Raw genomic sequence first — 18,648 nt, 5'->3', positions numbered from 1 at the left:
TTCAGGTTGACTGCTACCAGGGCAATAGCGTCAAACAGCATCTACTGATCTTCTTCAATCTTATAACATATTCAGCACTATAACCGAGCACACGACAAATGATATTGTCAGTCTTGCATATTATACGTAACCTGAAGATCATACATAAACTTCGCAGAGAAATAAGTGTCCTAGAATCTAAAACACGGATCCTTTAATCAGCTGTGTATGGACAGACAGGAGAATCTGAGCCTGAACTTCCTTTTAAGTCAAAACAGACCCAGGCTGCTACCTCTTAGAATTAAAAGTGCTGAAATGGAATTTGTAAAGGTCACTAAAGGTCGCACAGTGACTCAGTGTACTCAGATTCAATATCTTTCTAGATGCAAAAATAGATCCCTTGTCGGACTTTCAACCTGAGGAACTACATAAAAATAGGAAAGCTTGTCGAAAAGGTAATAAAAAAGAACAGTCAAAAGGGCAGACTGCTTGCAGGCAGGGTGGAGCTTGCTTAAAACCTTGTATTAGAATTTAAGGGTATATTACTTATTTAAAAGAGCCTTTTAAAAAGAACAAAGAAGTCCTGGTTAAACAACAGACTTCCATAAATAAAAGGATATAACTCTCAAATTTTAGGTTGTGCCCAAATGAGGAAAGGAGAAGAGGGGGAAAAAAAAACCACATAAATTTGGTAAGTAATAGGACAATCAAAAAGACTGTGAGGTATAAAAGCTAATAAATGTTTTTCAGACACAACAAGCAAGAAGCCTGCCAGAGACCTTGCAGCATCACATAGAAGGAAGACTCCAAGCTGAGGTCTCGGTAAAGCTGACGGAGTTCTCTGCACCAACGTTCACCGGCGGAGAACTCGAGTGGGTGCTCGCGCTGGTGCCCTTCTTCATGGGGAACGCTGTGCAGGAGATGCCTCAAAGTGAAATGTCTCCGCAGGAGAGGCTTTAGAGCCGATCCCCTGGAATGAATAGCGGCAAGCTCCTAGCACCATGTTCCCCTACTAGTTCTAAAGAGACTTAAGTGCGGGATTGCTAAACTCTTAGGTGCAGTAACCAGTCGCTATTTCCTATAGCCACAGTCACAGAAGAATGGCTGGCAACAACGGTTTCGACAGTTTGGAAAGGGTTCCCGGAGGGAACCTGGGAACCGCCGACCAACAAGTCCAACTGTAGGCAAACTGGCAGAAACAGCAATGTCAGTAAGTGCACTGGCAAATGTAGAGTAACAGGAAAGAGTCCATGTGACTTTGGGGTGGGAAGTTACCTGTCATGTGGCTGTTAAATTATTCTGAAAATGTTAACGAGCATGTGGACAGGAGTGATCTGGCCAACAGAGCTGTTTTTTTTAAAAAAAAACTTTCAACACAGTCACAGGTTAAAAAGGAAGGTTCTGCCATGGGCAAATAATTAATTATAGAATAAGAGACAAAGGATGATCAATTTTCATAATGGATGAAAGTTACAAGTAGAGTTTCCTAAAGATATATGCTGCAACATGATAGTTGATATGTTCCTAAATAATTTGCAAAAGGGGATATATCATGAAGCAGCAAAATTTACTGATGATTATTAAATTATTAGAGGTAATAAAAAGCAAAACCCTGCTGGGAAGAGTTGCAGAATCTCATGCTACTGAACAAGTGGGCCATAGCATAGCAGATGATATATAATATGGATAAATGCAAAGAAACACATGGAGACCCAACCCCTAATATAAAAATTCAGTGCGGGGTTCTGACCACCCACATTCAGGGTCTTGGCACTGATGCAGGTAGGTCTGTGAAAGCATCAGCTCAGTATCCAGTAATGGTCAAACAAAAACAAACTAACCCCCCCCCCCCCAAAGAGACTGTTTAGGAATAACTAGGAAGGAAATAGCAAACTGAACAGAATACGCTAAAATACTACACTCTAAATCCCTTGTGTGCCCTCATCTTGATTACATGAGGTCTTCAATCTCTCTAGATCCTAAAAAAATATAACAAACTTAGCAAAAGTGAATAGTGAAAAGTGAATAAAGGCCACAAAGATGAGCAAAGGTTAAGAAAAGCTTGTGTACTTGAGGGACTAGATATCCTACAGCTCTACAACCTAGAAAGGAAATGGAAGAGGGGAATATGAGCCAATAAAATCATAAATCACCTGGAGAAGCTGAACAGCTGATAATTATTCCTTAGTAAAGATAATATAAGACACAACAGAAATAAAATGAAATAGTTAAAATGACATAGAAGCAAACAGAAGGAGGTATTTTTCACATAGTATGCTAGAATTCGCTGTTCCAGGATAATGCCAAAATTTTACATCAGTTCAAAAACAATTTCGACCAATTTGGAGAAGAAAAATGTATCAAGGCCTATTAAAGGCAAAGACGCAGGCTGTGGCTCCGCGCAGCCAGGAGGTTGCGCAGGAAGGAGCGTCGCAGCTCGCCTGCCTTGGTTGCTACTACCTGCCRTCAGGGGCAGGGTACCAGGCAAGATGGACCTGAAGGTTTATTCATTATTCCAGTCTTCCCTTTGGAGGTTTTTTGTTTGTTTTGTTGAGTTTTTTAGCTAGTGGTGAACAGCACACGGCGCGTGGGTAAGCAGAGGCTGCAGCGAGGGTGGGGAGGCCGGCGGGATGCTAGGAGGGCAGCAGCCCTGGCAGGGGCAGCGTGGTGTGGTGCGAGCCGTGGCTGGTGGCGCACCAGGTGGGCCTGCATCCCTGTGGAGAGCCCACACTGCGACTACAGGCTATCGCTTTGAGTTGAGCAGCGTTACAGTGATAAGCCACGTATGAGTCATTTGAAACAGCTGTATTTCTCAGTGGATCCTTTAAAAATTTCTGTATCTGACACTATCATCAAATGTCCTCTCCGTTTTGGCCTTTTGGATGCTCTCCGTCACTGCCTGTTCTGGTGAGTATCACTTGGAGATGAGACGCCTGTGTTGCTGAGCGCGCCTGAGAAGACATGAAAATTGAAGAGACTTGACTTTTCATCAGTTGTCCCTAACGGTTATAGGTTTGCTTGTTTGTTTTCAGGGACATCTGTTTGGAATTATCAGTACTGCAGTCAYCTTAAAAAAACAGTATTTATTAAACACAGAACATGAAATCCAAGAAAAAGGACCAGTTTGCGTAACAAATCTCATGAGATTTACATTTCTCATAAACTAAGTTGGTAACACATTCTCAGCTTAATTTCTGAGAAAGAAGAGGAGCCTCTCTCTGGTGACGGCAGTGCTCTTTCTCCCATCGGCTCGGGGCTTTCTGCCAGCCTGACGCCCTTCTCTGGGACAGGCGTCCTCCGGTCCAGCCCAGCCCGTCAAGTTACCCCACCGACCACAAAACTGACATGCCGCGGCACAAGAAACTGTAAGAATTTCTTGTATGCGCCAAAAAAACAGGCCACTGACTCTATCAAAGTCCTTGAAGAGTGACTGGCAGCCACTTGTCAAAGCCTTCGTGAGACCACAACTCACAGCTCAGGCCACACAATTCTCTTAAGTCTCTTTTAAAAATATCTGCGAAATGGTCCTTTTTTTTTTTTCTTTTGCTGTAAACTATGAATTACTGATAGAGATACAGACCTGCTGTCAACTTCTTTAATGTTAACTTTACTCATTGGCTCAAGCTGACAAAGAAATGAGAAATTGTGAAATTTGTCATGAAGATTAAAAAAAGAAASCAAACTTCTGCTACTTTTGAGAAATATTGTTTTAGGAAATATTACAAAGATACGTTTTCAGCCCACCCCTTTAAAAATGGATGCACAGAACTGTCAGCMCAATAACCAAAGTTAGATTACGTACTGTAACTGCAAAAGGACAGGAGTACGCACGTTAGAGCGCTCCTAAACGCAGAACTGGCTTCTTGTCCTTCAGTGTTTGTACGTTCAGCTCTTAAGTAGGACCATTTAAATGTGCTTTAAAATCCTAATTAAAAGAAAATTTTTGATCTGTGAAAATCAAGCAAATCAACTCACTTTACTGAAATAATTCTACATTCCCTATAAGCAAAGTAGATTGACATGAATTTTATAAAGTCTCTTTGGCCGTTGAAGTACACAGATACCTAATGAACAAGCTACAGTATACAGATAGCTAATAAACAAGAGAAGGTTCAAGTTGCAAAATGAGTGCTGTTAAAATGAGCTAAAAAGGGAGGAAAAAGGGAAAATGCCTGATATGCTCTATGGCAGATTTTATTCAGTAGCAGCCTCAAGATGCCGTATTAGCCAGATGTTGGTTCAGAAGCAGAACGATTTTGTAAAGAAATGCATGACAAAAGTAATTGTCAATGCTTGCACTGATTCGCTCTTGAGAGTTTCCCAAGAAAACACATTTCCCAGTAAATCTGAAAGTTCTCAGCTTTGCTTTCCTTAAATCTTTGGACCCTCTTCTCGGTATCCCTGAATAAGCCACTGATGACATGTGACAGTTCTGCTCTTCTGTTAGGAGAAAACCAAAGGCCTGAAGCGGGTGATGGTCGAGCGTGTTTAGAAAGCGCGATCGTGTATTTTGCGGGTCAAACTGGCAGAGGTGGGGAGGACAGGAGAGCTCTGAGAGCGTGAGCCTTTCCTTAGTCTGAAAAGGAAGGAGCAAACCACGTTAAATACAAACTGGGGAAAAAATGTTCCGAGTTTATTATAGTTATATTCATAAATTAGGCAATTCTGTTGTGAATGGTCTTGTGACTAGCCTGGAAGACAATTCAGGGAGCAGGCGTATATAATACAGTGCTAACAGCAATTTTGTACAACTTTTTTATCACATTGTCTCAAATGCCTTACAAACATTACTACAGGGAATTATTAATTACTGTCCATGGGTAGAAAAGATTAATAAAAAAGGAGATTTAATCATGACAGTATAGGAAATCTGTGGTGTAAGTGGTAGTCCGGCTCTCCTGGATTTTATATCTGTGATTTAACCACAAAAAAAACCTCATTTATTTAATTTTATATAGTATTTAGTGATGTATGAAATGTTATTGAAATATCTCCTATTGTTTCCTTTGCAATACTATCATTTAAGGAATAGTCTGAATTTCAAAATGCATTTGAACTGGCAATAATTCCCTAGTGAAGTCCGGAAGGTTTTTTTTTTTCCTTTTAATAAAAACAAAGATCTAAGGTATTAACTATTAAGAAATTCCCCAAAAGTCTCTTCTGAACTGTTTGATCACCAAAAAGTTTTAATTAAGTACTTTCAGTATTATAACAGCTACAGAAAATAATGACTTATTCACTGGCTACAAAAATTATACCATAAAAAGCACTTATTTCATGCAGTTCTTTCAGTATCTTGGAAAAACTGCATTCACAGTAGCCTAATATAAAATGTTACTTTTTCTCTTTGGAAAATAGGCTTTTTTTGTTTTTGACACACAATACTTATAGGTCAGAGTAACGGGTATAAGGAAGGACAGGGAAGGATAGATCYCCTGCCTTCTGTTCAGACTTTTTTCTTTTTGACTTGAGTCAAGAAAGAAAATATTTTGTCTTGCTTTTGCAATTGTTTTGATTATTTTGCATGACCACTGGCATTGAGTTGGAAGCTATGAAAGCAGACCCTGGTGTAATGTTTCCGCACTTTCTGTCGGTGCCTGCTCGACTCGTAGCCAGGACGTTCAAACCCAGGCAGAAGCTGCACGGCAGTAAAAGCTGTCGCAGGAGGACCAGCGTCCTGCTCGCGCCTGAGGTATGACATGGTTCCTGCAGAACCAATAGCAACTAACCTCGCCGAAAGCTCGGTCAAACCTTTCTCCCACTGGAGACACTTAGAAAAACATCCGCTGACTTTGCACAGCAGAGCCCGGCACAAAGGGAAGGTTAATGCACCCATTGCATTTAGCGGATGACACTAATGAAATGGATGGACTGAGAAAGTGGCCGCTCTGACGAGGCAGCTTACAGCTTTTACAGCTATTTCGCACTTTTATTTAATGCTTTCAGCTGATGCCATACGGCTAAAAGAAATTAAGTGTGGGATTTTTAAACTGGATGACACAGGCTGCTACCGCAACTGGAAGAAACTCAGTCCCATCTCAGTGGCAGGAGGGGCCGTATCTTCTGAGGTTTTTAAAAATTGAAAGGCAGTTTTCAAAAGTGCAAAATTCTGCTCTTATCGGCAAAAGTCCTAATGTCTTCAACAGGAGCAGGCCACGAGCAGCACCCACCGCCTGAACATCTCCTCGAGCTGCTTGATCGTGCGAAGAGACCGAGGGCAGTGAACGGAACGGACAGCGGAAAGGGGAAGGCAGCAGACAGGTAGATACAAAAAGGAAAGAGCACCGTTACTTGCTTTCTAAGCAACACAGGCAAATTAAATATATGTATATGTATTTTATATATATATAATATATATATTTTTTGTCTTTACAAAAACTGTACCAGAAATCTTCTAGAAAGGGTATCTTGATATAGGCCGTTGGATTACCATTTCATCCTCATAAAGCAATGAAACCAGAAAAGACCAGAATTGAGAAAAAAAAWTTTTTTTTAAGTTAAATTGTGTTTTGTGGGATTTTTTGATTCAACTTGTTTTATAGTTTTGATAAATTGTCTATATATTTTCAATAACAGATTACAAAATACTGACATACTTCTAAATGGTTAATTCTTGTATGTTCAGAACCAGTTTTCTGTAAGTTCAGAATTGTATTTTCAGTTCCTCCACACTTTTATAATTCTTTAAAAAGGATGTGTGCTAAAAGTGTAGATACAGTAGTGTCACTCGATCAAACTTAAACTTGATATTAAAATTTCTTATGAAACTGTTCCAGAAAAAGAAAAATTATTACAGTTGGCAAGTTGTGCGGTGAGAAAAGCATTGTTTTGGAGCAACAGTAACAACATCAGTATATTCCTTCTCTTGCAGACTATTTTGATGAGCACTAAAATGGAAGAAACATTGGACTGTGCTGAAGTGTGTCTGTAAACAGCTGCCTTTTCGCTCCGCGTATTGTAGATTTCTTTTCTTATGTTTGGAAATAGAATAATGAATTTCCATTTAAAGGCTGAAATATTAGGAAAAAACTAGAAATTTCTGTTATTACTTTTATGATTTGGTAAGCTCAGTGGAACTAGCAGTACACCGTGAATGGAGCATTTAAAAAAATCTCCCTTGGAATAATTAATACGTAGTAATCATTTAAAAGACCATTCACAAAAATCAGCATGCGGCTCGTACCCCATCAAACTAAACACACTCTTGCTTGTCTGACTTTTACCTGTTGTGGCTGTATGTGAGGCCCAAAGGCACAAAGACGGCATGATTCAGCACTCCGCAGGGAACGGCACGGCTCTCCCGCGGGCTCCACACCAGGGACGGCTCGGGAGGGACGGGGCTTCCTCCTGGGCGGCAGCCGGCCGTCCCCAAGCCGTGCCCCTTCGAAAGAAAAAGCAGGGGCTCGGGCAGGTCTGGGAGCCCCGGCTCGCGGCTCCTTGTTTCCCTGTCGCAGGGGGGTAAAGTCCTGCCACGGGACATCTGCTGCCTGCAGGGGCAGCGCATGGTCAGGACAAGCTACGGGCAAGAGGGAGAAAAGCTCTGGTGCTCCGCGCGCGTTCCTGAATCTGCGATCCCGGAACAGTCAGGTCGAGAAGCAAAGCTCCTCGGCAGAGAAAAGCAATAAATATTTTGTGTAAGAGACGTAACTGGAGACCTCTAAAACCAAGGCCTCCAAGGGTGTGGTTCGAGTGAGGCTCCAAGATTTACAGTCGCAGAAGCTGCGGCCCAAGGTTTTATGCACCGGTACGCGCGCTGACGCTGCTGCTGGGAACTCGTGCGTTGCGCTTTGCCACCTCACTGGAGTCTTCTAGAAACCGTTGCTGTGAATTTACAGCTCCCACTGAATAGAAGAGTATGTCACTTTGGAAGGACCCTGGCAACAGTTTATTACCATAAGGCCGTCGGGTAAGCCAATGAAGCAGCCGTCTGATTTCCTAAAGAGCATTTTCTGCTTAGGGTATGGCTCTGTTAATCTGTTCAAGCCAATTCCRTAAAACCCAGACCATCTGTATTTATGAAGATCATGGCTTATCTAGATTTTCTTTGTGTCTGCTGTCACTGCATGATTAAAAGTAGTAGGGATTTACAGTGTAGGTCTATATATTGGCATGTTACAGTGACCTTCTAAGTAGCGTTTCCTTATACTTGAGTAACAGCTAGTACTGTTAAGTTCAGCAGGAAAATGTATAATGGCTATAAAGAATAGAAAAAGCTTCTGCAGTGTTTCAGCTATTCACTAGGCTTTTGTTTTTATAATTACTAGAGTTTTCTTGTGAATTGTACAGTAATGTTTAGTTAACATTTTTATATCACACACAAGGTATGCGTGGTATCTATTGGGAAAATGATGAAACGGTCATTAAAGATTTGCTGCAGGAAGTTGTTGCTGAGGGTCCCAAAGAGGGCTCCCATAGGATTTGCATTAATGTATCGAATTAGCTCCCTCCGCTAATGTTTCTCTTTCTTTTTTTCCCCAGTCATCTCCTGCCTCTTCCCTGAAAGCAACACTCACTTAGATTCCTTTCCTCTACTTAGCCAGAGGTGTTACTTAATGGTTTGTATTATACCTGTGTGCACAGGTGTAGCAAAACGCCAGGGACCTCCGTTGTGATAGACTCATAGGGTCACGTAGGTGGGATGGGAGCCCCGGAGGCTCTAGTGCAACCTGCTCAGGGCAGGTGCAGCTACATCAGGTTGCTCATGGCCCCGTCCGGTCAAGTTTTGAGTATATCCAAGGATGGAGACTCCAAAACCTGTCTGGGCAACCTGTTCCAGCATTTACCCGCCTGCGCAGTCAAAAAATTTTCTGTATGCGATCAGAGTTTCCTGTGATCCAGCTTGTCCCCCCTCGCCCCTTGTCCTGTCGTTGTGGACCTCTGAGAGGTCTGCTGCATCTTCTCAGTGGGCCTCCCACTTATTCTACACCTCTCATGTCTCTTCACAGCRCCAGACTAGAGTCAAGCTCAACAGGCTTCTCAGTGGCTGCAGCTGGAAAGGAGCTGTTACGCGAGAGCAGAAACAAGCAGCAGGGCAAACTTTTCTATTAGCTGAATAACCTTTCCCTACTCGCTTTTGTAGCGTACTGCAACAGTCGTAATTTGCCAACACAAAGTCACGCACATTCTGCAAGGGTTAGCGCAAAGCAGTGAGCTCTGCATTCGTGTTTAGATTACTTCTGCGAGAATGGCTCTAGAACAAGGCGTCAGGGCAAAGCAGCCTCTTGAAAGTTTGAAATTTAAGTAATTATTTTCCATATGATACTGATGCTGACATTAAGGATTTGCTCAGGTGCTTACATGTATTTTCTAGGTATCTTGGCTGCACAAGACAACTGGCAAGACAACTTGGAATGTATTTTAAATTCTTTTTATGTGGTTCGTTATAGTGAAGTTGACTGGATTACTAGTAGTAGATGTGTTGTTCTAACTTCTTTTGACATGCAATTGATAAAGAATACTTCATGAAATATTTCAAAATTAATGTAAAAAATAAAGGCGTTAGTCACAGGGGCCCTGACTTAGCAAAGACATATGGCAAGTGCCTCATCTTAAGCACTTGCTTAAATCCATTTCCGTTTAGCAAAGCACCTAAGTGTTTGGCTGAACGGTGGCCAAGCAGTTTTGGCAACAGTTTCGTTCTGAGGGGAAAGTGTTTTTCTGTCAAGCRCATTTCCGTTGTGCCTGCTAATCTGACATAATCTAAATGACAAGAAATGAATGTTGTCCTACAAACTTTGATAACAGATAAGAGGTTTTTCGCTCTATTTCTTTGCATGTAACAGTTCAGCTACTAGATGGGTTGCTGCTTTACTTTTTAAGAAGTTGAGTTAAAATACTCAATGCTCATTTCAATACATTGAAAGGAAATATTCTTAAATTATTGCATGCATTTATTTTTTTTTTAATTACCAAAATCAGGTCAGGTAAGACTAAGCTGCTTGTGATTGTCAGTCACGTTCCCAGCTGCAGCTAGAGGCCTGGGATGTGGATGCCTTTATTTGAGCTCATTGCCTTGGGCTTTCTTACAGTCAATAGGGAGAAAGAGGCACTTTCATGGTAACATTCGTTTGACTTTTTTTAGATGTCTGCTTTAGGATGAGATGAATCGCATTTTAAAAGCTCCTGTTTCTCTCTGTTGGGGATAAAGGGATCCTAGTGTGACTAGGTCAGATGAGTCCCATCCCTGTGTCCCCAAAAAGTGGAACTTTAGAAGCAAACAGAACTGAAAAGCAGAGCTGAAAGGGCTGAAAAGTAAAATGCTGCTTACTTCATTAAATCTGATATGGCTATTTTAAAATCACAGAATACGTCATGAACCTCCCACAAATCTTTTCTCATTAATAAATAACTAAAAGCTAAGAAAAAATATTTAATCGTAAGTTTAAAATGCTGCCTTGTAACACCAGTAAAAAATTTAACTTTCCCCAACTCCAGGTCTTTCAAACTAAGGGGTTTTCAGTGAGTGCAAGTTACTGGAGGTGTATGTTGTCACAGTTTTAAAAGTTATTGCCTTCCCCAAAATCGTTGGAAACGAGAGGATCTGTCATCATACACATAAAAGATAATTTGTCAGAAGACCAAGAAGGAAGGCTCAGTACAATGGAAGTGACATTGCTATAACTACAATAAAAATATGATAGAGCGCTCCACAGAATTTTGGGGCTGGGCATCCTATGAAACACGTTCCTTCATTCCTTACTGGACTCCACAAAGATTCTCGGAATGGTTTTTCTTGGGAGAGGATGATTTACCCTATTACTGATTTAAAAGTACTGGTTCAGATTTTAAAAAAGATCAGAAGAAAGCTCTATGGCAATCAAATGCAATTTCTCGATGACCACATCAAAAACTGATCAAGAATATTCTTAAAACTGTTCAAGAACATTGTCCTCATCACTCATACTGCAAAGCTGTTCTAGAACTTCATTCCAGCTGCTTCAAGTGTAGCTGACATAATTCACTTCTATTGCAATGATGCTGTAAGCTTTCTTACTCCAGAGGAGCTCATAGACTGTGATACATACTGATATCAAGTATCATTGACTCACTGTGGAAAAATTACATGGGTGGGGATAAGGACAATAACAATACAAAAGTTAGAGTACAATATTGTATTTCAATCTGAGATAAAAATGAAAAAAAAACATATATCTGATAAAGCAATGCTGATGGTGTAATGCAGAAAGAGAAGTATATTACAAAGCTTCTGTTCATAGTACACAGCAGAGTCATTGAACGAGACAGGGAGCAGGTATGCGGACTGTTCCTCGGTAAATGAAAGCTAATTTTCTGGTCTCGCCCCACTGTACCCTTTTGCACACATTCTGAGGAAGAGATGCAAAAAGCTGCTTGAGATTTGGAGCAGGTCTAGTTCTGCGGGAAAGAGCGAGCCCCGTGAGCAGGGCTGTAAGAATGCATTGAACCCAAAGGGGGAAGGTTTTCTGTTTACCAGCTTATTATTACCTTAATTTACCTGCAGTATACATTGGCTCCTGCTTAAAAACATGAAAAGCTGTTTACAGATCATGTCTGCTTGGCCGAATCTATCATCCCGCAGTGGACTGCTGGGGTGGGAGAAAGCACCCTACCAGGTCAAGCTAGTCCAGCAGCTGATAGTTCTGATTCTTCTCACTGAAGGATATCTTTTGTGAAATATTGTGTATTACTTCACATTGGGAATCAGAAAAAAAAGTCCCTGTTGTACTTGAAGGATGTTGGAGCATTTACACTGTAACACCAATGGGGGGAAAAGGACATATTAACAATAATAACATTGAACAAAAGGTTAGAACCCTGATTGCTGCTTTTAGTGCGTTCCCTCTGGGCCTGTCACGTGTGCTATAATGTATACGGCTTTCTACTGTAAGTAATTGTATTATTGCTATTTACAGTGGCCTTTTTTTCCTAAGAACTGTGCAAGCACTTGATGAGCCGATCCCTGATCCCCATAAACTTGGAATCCAAACAGCTACGGCTTTAAACACGCGAGAAGGAGTCACAGAAGGATGAAGTCATAGCTGTTATCCGATAATGTCTCAGTGATGAGGGAGACCACCGCAAAACAGAACACCTCCAACGTGTGATGAGAGTGGGTATTATTTATTAGTAATTTAAATGAATGAAAATGCCATCAAATAATATTGAATATATCAAAGGTTTGTACAACCCTGACTGATAGTTAGTCAATATCAAGTAGAGGTTACTCTTTTGAAAATTAAGCAAGGGAATGCTTCTTTAAACAAAAAGCTAAAAATAGTGATGTAGAAATTACATCATTGCCTTCTACTGCGTATCCGGTATTTATACAAATGAGTGCGTGTGGGGGGCACAACTAGGCTAAATCTTAAGGAACGGTTACATATCTTTTAAGAGCTTTCTTCTCCCAGTCCCTGCAGTTTGATATAGGTTGGAGGACACATGTCTGGTCATGTGGTTTTAGGTTGTAGTTCAGATCTGTATTTCATATAGGTACCGGAATAGGGAACAGTTGTAGTACAAATGAGAACGGTGGCCTCTATATATAGTTCTACTTGTCTGTACTGGATTTTGAGAGTTAAATTAAAGAGCATTTAGCAGCAGTTTTGTGAGATTATTTCTGGTTTCTCTACAGCTCTCGGGGAGAAGCCATAAATCCTTCAACAACATTAACCACCACTACCACCAGCAGACAGATAGACAGACACACAGACAGACACACAGACGCACACACACTTTTTTTTGACCTTTCACTGTGTTACTGATTCTCAGGAACGCTGAGAGGTACTGTAAGGCAGTGTAAGGCAACGTACTTTCATCTTCACTGCCCCCAGCACGCTGCTGTTTGTGCAATGAATTACAGCAGGCACTCGTGGAAACATAAATAAGTGATTCTGATGTAGTGAATTAATCATAGAAAGTGTGTTTAGTATAGACTAATAAGGTAAAGTATACGTGTCCGAGACTCTCCCTACGCTAATGTCTTGTTTATGCTAATGCTATTCAGACCTTTGCCTTCTTTTTTATTAAGTTCTGGACTGTCTGTAAGTCTTTGGTGAGAAATTGTTTCTGAGAACTCCTAATGCCATTGTGCCCCCAGGCCGTCCAAGCAGAGAGGTCTCCATCGTGCCCTACAGAAAGAGCCAGAGTTGAGTTATTTATGTTATTTGCACCAGGATGTTACTTCTAGTGTGAATCTACACTGTCCTTTGAAGACAGATAAAAATTCCTTTTGCCCGTGGCTCTGAGCTTGCTGGACCCACCATCCAGTTTCAGTGATGGAGCTGCACAGCTGAGTTTGGAGGCCAGGAGGTACTCAGGCTAAAAAGCTGAGCGTGAGCTTGAAGCCTTTTGCTCAGCAGGGCTCTTAAACTCAATGCGGCAACACAGTGCTTGAACTGGAGCTGGGTGATGACAAGTTTCATGTGTGTCTCCAGCAAAGTGCTATTTAGAAGTCATCTCTTGCTATTCTTTCTCTTTGAAAGATCTGGTGTGCCTTTTTAGAACAATATAGTTCTTTTTTCTTATGTCTTAGATAATTATGAAAACGCCATAGTGATTYTTCATACAGCACGGGACAAGTTTGTAGAAGCAATCTCTTGCTCCACTACCCTCTGCAGTGAAATGATGGGTGGCTAAAAATGGGCCTGTGCTTAGGTATTTTTATGACTTTTATTGCCATAAGAGAAAAGTAAAAGCCAACAGCCTGTGGGGCCATGTAGGAAAGCAGGTAAAGTATTTTCCTTTTTTCTACAGAGAAGCATGTGCTGGCGTTATTCTGCTATTTAATATGAACAAAAGAATGGGCGGGCAAGCATGTACATTAAAGGGCTGAAAGGAAATAATTTTTATTGGTCTGTATAATCAGCCCAGAGTATATTGCTGCTGGAGGGTATTACTGAGGAAATGGTTAGTGAGATTTAGAAAAGGATTAGGCACTTATATGAATAGGAATAACATCTGCTGTTACACTCACGAGGTTAAAAAAAATGACAAGGCGTATCGTTCTTGAGCTTGAGGCCATAAGCTAATCACCAGCTGAGCGGGAAAGGAATCCCCTCTCTGCCCTTTGTTACAGCACTGCGCGTGCGCTTGGGGCCACTGTCGAAGCCTCATCAGAACTGCCAAATTCACATCACTTCCCATTCTGGTACGTTAACTCCTCTTGTTCCTAGCCTTCAATATGCACTTACCACGGAGTGCTGCCTCCTCATCGTTCCCTGCTACATCCTGTCTCACCCAGCTGTGTGAAGCTTAATCTTTAATTGAGAATTGCCATCCATAATATATATTTCATCTAATTTTTCTCTGAGAATCGTGAATAATTAATCGACCTTTGTTATATAAAGAGGCCTGTTATAAATCATCTGAGCTGCACCTAGAGATCTTTGATGTCAGCATCCTCAAAAGAATTACATCTCTTCAGGGCCATCTATTATTCTAAATATAATTCTGAAGAGGAATTATGCATGTAATCTTCACAAGAAACAAGTAATCTCCATCACAGATTTGCTATTAAAGCTTTGCAATCCAATGAAGTTGATGTGTTAGTGTTGGCAAGTACTAATTTTTTGCTCTTATCATCAGAGACCCTTTCATTTAGCATATATACATATGTATTTTTTCCTAGAGGAGAACCTTTTGATGGGAGCGGTATCTGATTTTACAATAACAACGATGTAAATGCTGTAACATGTATAAGCAGAAAAACATAGCTGTGGCTGGAGGCCCACAGACGGCCCTGTAGCGCACACGTCTCTAGAGTTCACTCTGTAATCACGTGCTGCAGCAAGGATCTGGATCCAGAGATTTCCTTATACCATCAACTTTACACTATCTGGATCCTGTCACTGAATTACAGTCACCTACTTCCTTTTCATTCTATACTTCAGAACTATAAATGCTGATGATAGTCCATGCCAGGTTCTTAATAGTTTCCACCTACAGCTATTGGTCTCAGCTGCTGATGTAAGGAGATATAGACATGCAAAAACTGATAATCTGGGCATTGAACTTCCTCACGGGGAAGCCTACCCTAATGAAAGGAGAAGACTGGTGAAGAAGTGGCCTTCTGAGAGAAAGCCTGGAGTGACTTGGAGCTCTGAAGCTGTGATATGAGGAGTTAAAACAAGATAGAGATAATTAAAGAGAAAGAACTACGGGAAGGGAATGATCAAAAATACTGACTGTCTGTGGCAACCTAATGCGACCTGGGGGAGCTGTTTCTGCGAAGGAATTGAAATAGATGATTGAAAAGCATGGGGAAAGAGCTAGATACAGATTTGAGAAGGATGTGCTGAGCTCAGCCAAAGAGTAATGAAACTGGAATTTGTGGAAGAGGCTTGCTTTGATTTATCTTGAATTTGAATTGTTGGAAGAATCTGGTACCGACATGGCTCTCCTGGACTTAACGGTTTGAGGGGACTCTAACAGATCCTTCTAAGAAGGGAAGCTGAAGTAGTTTTAGAGCATGATGCTGGGGAGCCTGTGTCTACAGGTGCCAGTATTAACTGCGCTATATGTAGCTTGCGAGCAGGAGACTTTCATGTGAGGACAAAGGCTAATGACTTCATAAGCTGTACTTTAACAGCTTGCGATTTTAGTTCCTGTACTCTGTTGTCTGGGCATAGGTCAAATCTGTCCTTCCCCAGGAAGACCTTTTGCAAAGGCTCGAGAAAATTTTCTGACTTAGGGACTGCTTGTGGAGTCTTTCCAAAAAAAGGCATCTTTTATTTCCCTTTCCCCTTAGCAACCAGGTGTGAGGTGTGATCTGGACACACAGAGGCTTCCTGTCAGGCAGAAGGCTCCTCTAGTGGTTTTTTTCTCAGTGCCCAATTTACCCTTTGCTGTAAAGACATGATACGGGTAAAAGAGTTATGGCCTATCACGAGCTATTTCTGTTAGAGACAGGGCAATTTCACGGGTTACTGTGCTGCAGTTATTTGCCATATTCCTCCTGCTGGATGTCCCCAATGCCATGCTAGAATTTGCTGAACAGGAGGGAAGTCAGCAGCAGGAGAAAAGCGAGGTTCTGGGCCACCACAGATCAGAGCCTGGTGTGTTCATTAAACTGCTGTTGGTTTTAATTTGCGTTACTGTGCCAGATGCTGAGTAACGAACCCTGTTGTGTGCAGCTGTGCTTCGTGCTAGTGAAGAGACTTCCTTCTGTATCTGAAATCAATGAGGACTATCGAACACCTCTTTCTGAAGTGTGAATACCCCTTGTATCGGAGTGTGGTGATGGATTTCCCTTGTGACGTTGGCCCTACAGAGCTTTATTAATGCACTTTGTATTTCAAACAAAGTAAACATAGTAAAAATCACTTGTTGTCCTGTAAAAGCATAAATGGGTTTGAGAACAGCTTTCACGCAAACTATAGCTCATTAGGCTCTACTTAAGTACTATCATCTTGCCAAAAGATAACAGATAAATAATAAATGCGAAAGTAGCGTAGGGTGGGGCATGGCTGGGGAGGGGACTAGAGACAATTAAGGAAGGAGCAGAAATCAAATCAGGAAGTAATTTATGGCTAAATTGTGATTTGATTTTACTCAGAAATAACCTAGCTCCCAAATGCCCAGAATATCTTGTTTCCTTAAAAACCAGGATGTTAAATGATGAAAAAACTTTTGTGAATCATAATCGCTGCTTGAGATCTGTGGATAGCTTTTCCTTTTCTCTTGCAGATCCTGTGGCGGCTGATATTTATTAAAAATAAAAATCCACAGAATGGTGACTCGGAGAACACTGAGTTCAGAGCCTGGCACATATCCCGTCTACAAATGAATCAGTTGCATTCGCTTTGAATAGCAGGAAGCCACCATACAATTCAGTCTACTTAGTAATGTGAAAGACAGGGAGGTAGATCTGTAATACATATTCCCTGAACTTGTGTACTCTGATACGCCTCTCTGAAGAATGGAAGGAACCTGGAGCGGGTTATGTGATACCAGATTCTTGTACGCCTTCTGTAATAAATCATACTTCTCTGCAGGATTATGGTGAAAACTGCAAAAATGCTCTTTTAATCAAAACACCTTATTTTCCAAGGTAATTTACGGCTGTAAAGGTGAAGTTCTTGTTTGTCTCTGTCTTTATTACAGAGTCTGGAGTGGAATAAAGAAATGCCAAGCAACAGGATCTAGTTCCCAGCAACAAAGGAGCTGGGAAGTGGGAAAACTGTTACTGGCAAACTTGCACTTATTTTTATAATGTCACAGTGTTCTTTGGCCCGTGCAACCTGATGGCCAGATCTTATCCCATTTTTATGTTTTGAGACTCTTTAGGAAAATAAAGATCGATTCTTCATAATTTGTTGGGCTCACTAAACTGTGCTTGCTCATATTAGGAAAAAGTAGTTACGCTGCATTAATTTCTGGGAAGAAGGAATTTTCTGCAAGACCTGCAAAGAGAGTGCCTTGAGAGAAAGAAAGAACACGTGAGCAAGTAAACTTAGGGTAAGTGTGTTATGACTGTAAATAAGTCATCTCAGGAGAATTATGTCTCCTTCTATAACTTCTCCCAAGCTAGGGCAGGACAGAGTCTTCAAAACATTGTAATGGTGCAATATCTGTGCACTATGGTGCTAAGCGAGTGCTTTCCCTGAACACTGGTGGAAACCTTCCACCCGATCGGAAAACCAAGGGTGGAAAACATATAAACTCAAGTAACTTCTACAGTTAGATTAAGGCTGAGTAACAGCACTTTTCATTTCTGTCCATTTAATTCCCCTGTGTGTTGAAGTATGGATCATGGTCAAGGAAATGATAACAAATGGTCACACCTCAAATAATTATTGTTTTGGTAAAAGGCTGCAGAATCCAGGTCCCTAAAAGTCACGTGTTTTTTTTGTAGCCGGAGTCCCTTGCTCTTGGGAGGCTGTTGTAATTTTTTATTTCTTTAAATGGCCAAGCAGGGAGCCGGAGCCCAGGCCCAGGCCGTGCAGCGAGGGCTTCATCGCTCAGACAAGGCGCCGCGGCTCTGGACCAGGCTCACGCTCACGGCAGGACAGATTGCTGCAGCCGAGGCCGCGATGGGCTGGGAAGCCCTACGGATGCGTGGGATGGCTCCCGGTGAGCCTCGAACGCCTCTGTGGGAAGGCTAGGAGGGATGTGCACCGAGAACCTGTTTGGCAGCCAAACGCTTCGCGTGGACTCTAAATTTCCCCCGATAGGCCTGACCTGCTCCTCAGAATTCTGAAAAATCTGAATTCTGGAAAAAATTATTTTTAAGTTAAATGCACCCCTTTTGTGTGCCTCGAGGCTTCGCAGGGCAGCAGAGGGCGGACAGCCCCGCAGCACAGACCCCACCAAGGCGCGGGCGCGAGGCCACGGAAGGTTCTGGAGTGTGGGAGCCCCCGGGCAGACCCCGCTGAGGTGCCGAAGCGCGGGCGCGAGGCCACGGAAGGTTCTGGAGTGTGGGAGCCCCCGGGCAGACCCCGCTGAGGTGCTGAGGCGCAGGCGTGAGGCCACGGAAGGTTCTGGCACAGGGGAGCCCCTGGGCAGACCCTGCTGAGGCGCTGAGGTGCGGGCACAAGGCCACGGAAGGTTCTGGCACAGGGGAGCCCCCGGGCAGACCCTGCTGAGGTGCCGAGGCGCGGGCGCGAGGCCACGGAAGGTTCTGGAGTGTGGGAGCCCCCGGGCAGACCCTGCTGAGGTGCTGAGGTGTGGGCGCGAGGCCACGGAAGGTTCTGG

The sequence above is a fragment of the Apteryx rowi genome, unplaced genomic scaffold, assembly GCF_003343035.1.
Source record: "Apteryx rowi isolate R43461 unplaced genomic scaffold, aptRow1 scaffold_304, whole genome shotgun sequence".
Taxonomy (NCBI): Eukaryota; Metazoa; Chordata; class Aves; order Apterygiformes; family Apterygidae; genus Apteryx; species Apteryx rowi.
Note: the sequence above shows the minus strand (reverse complement) of the source record.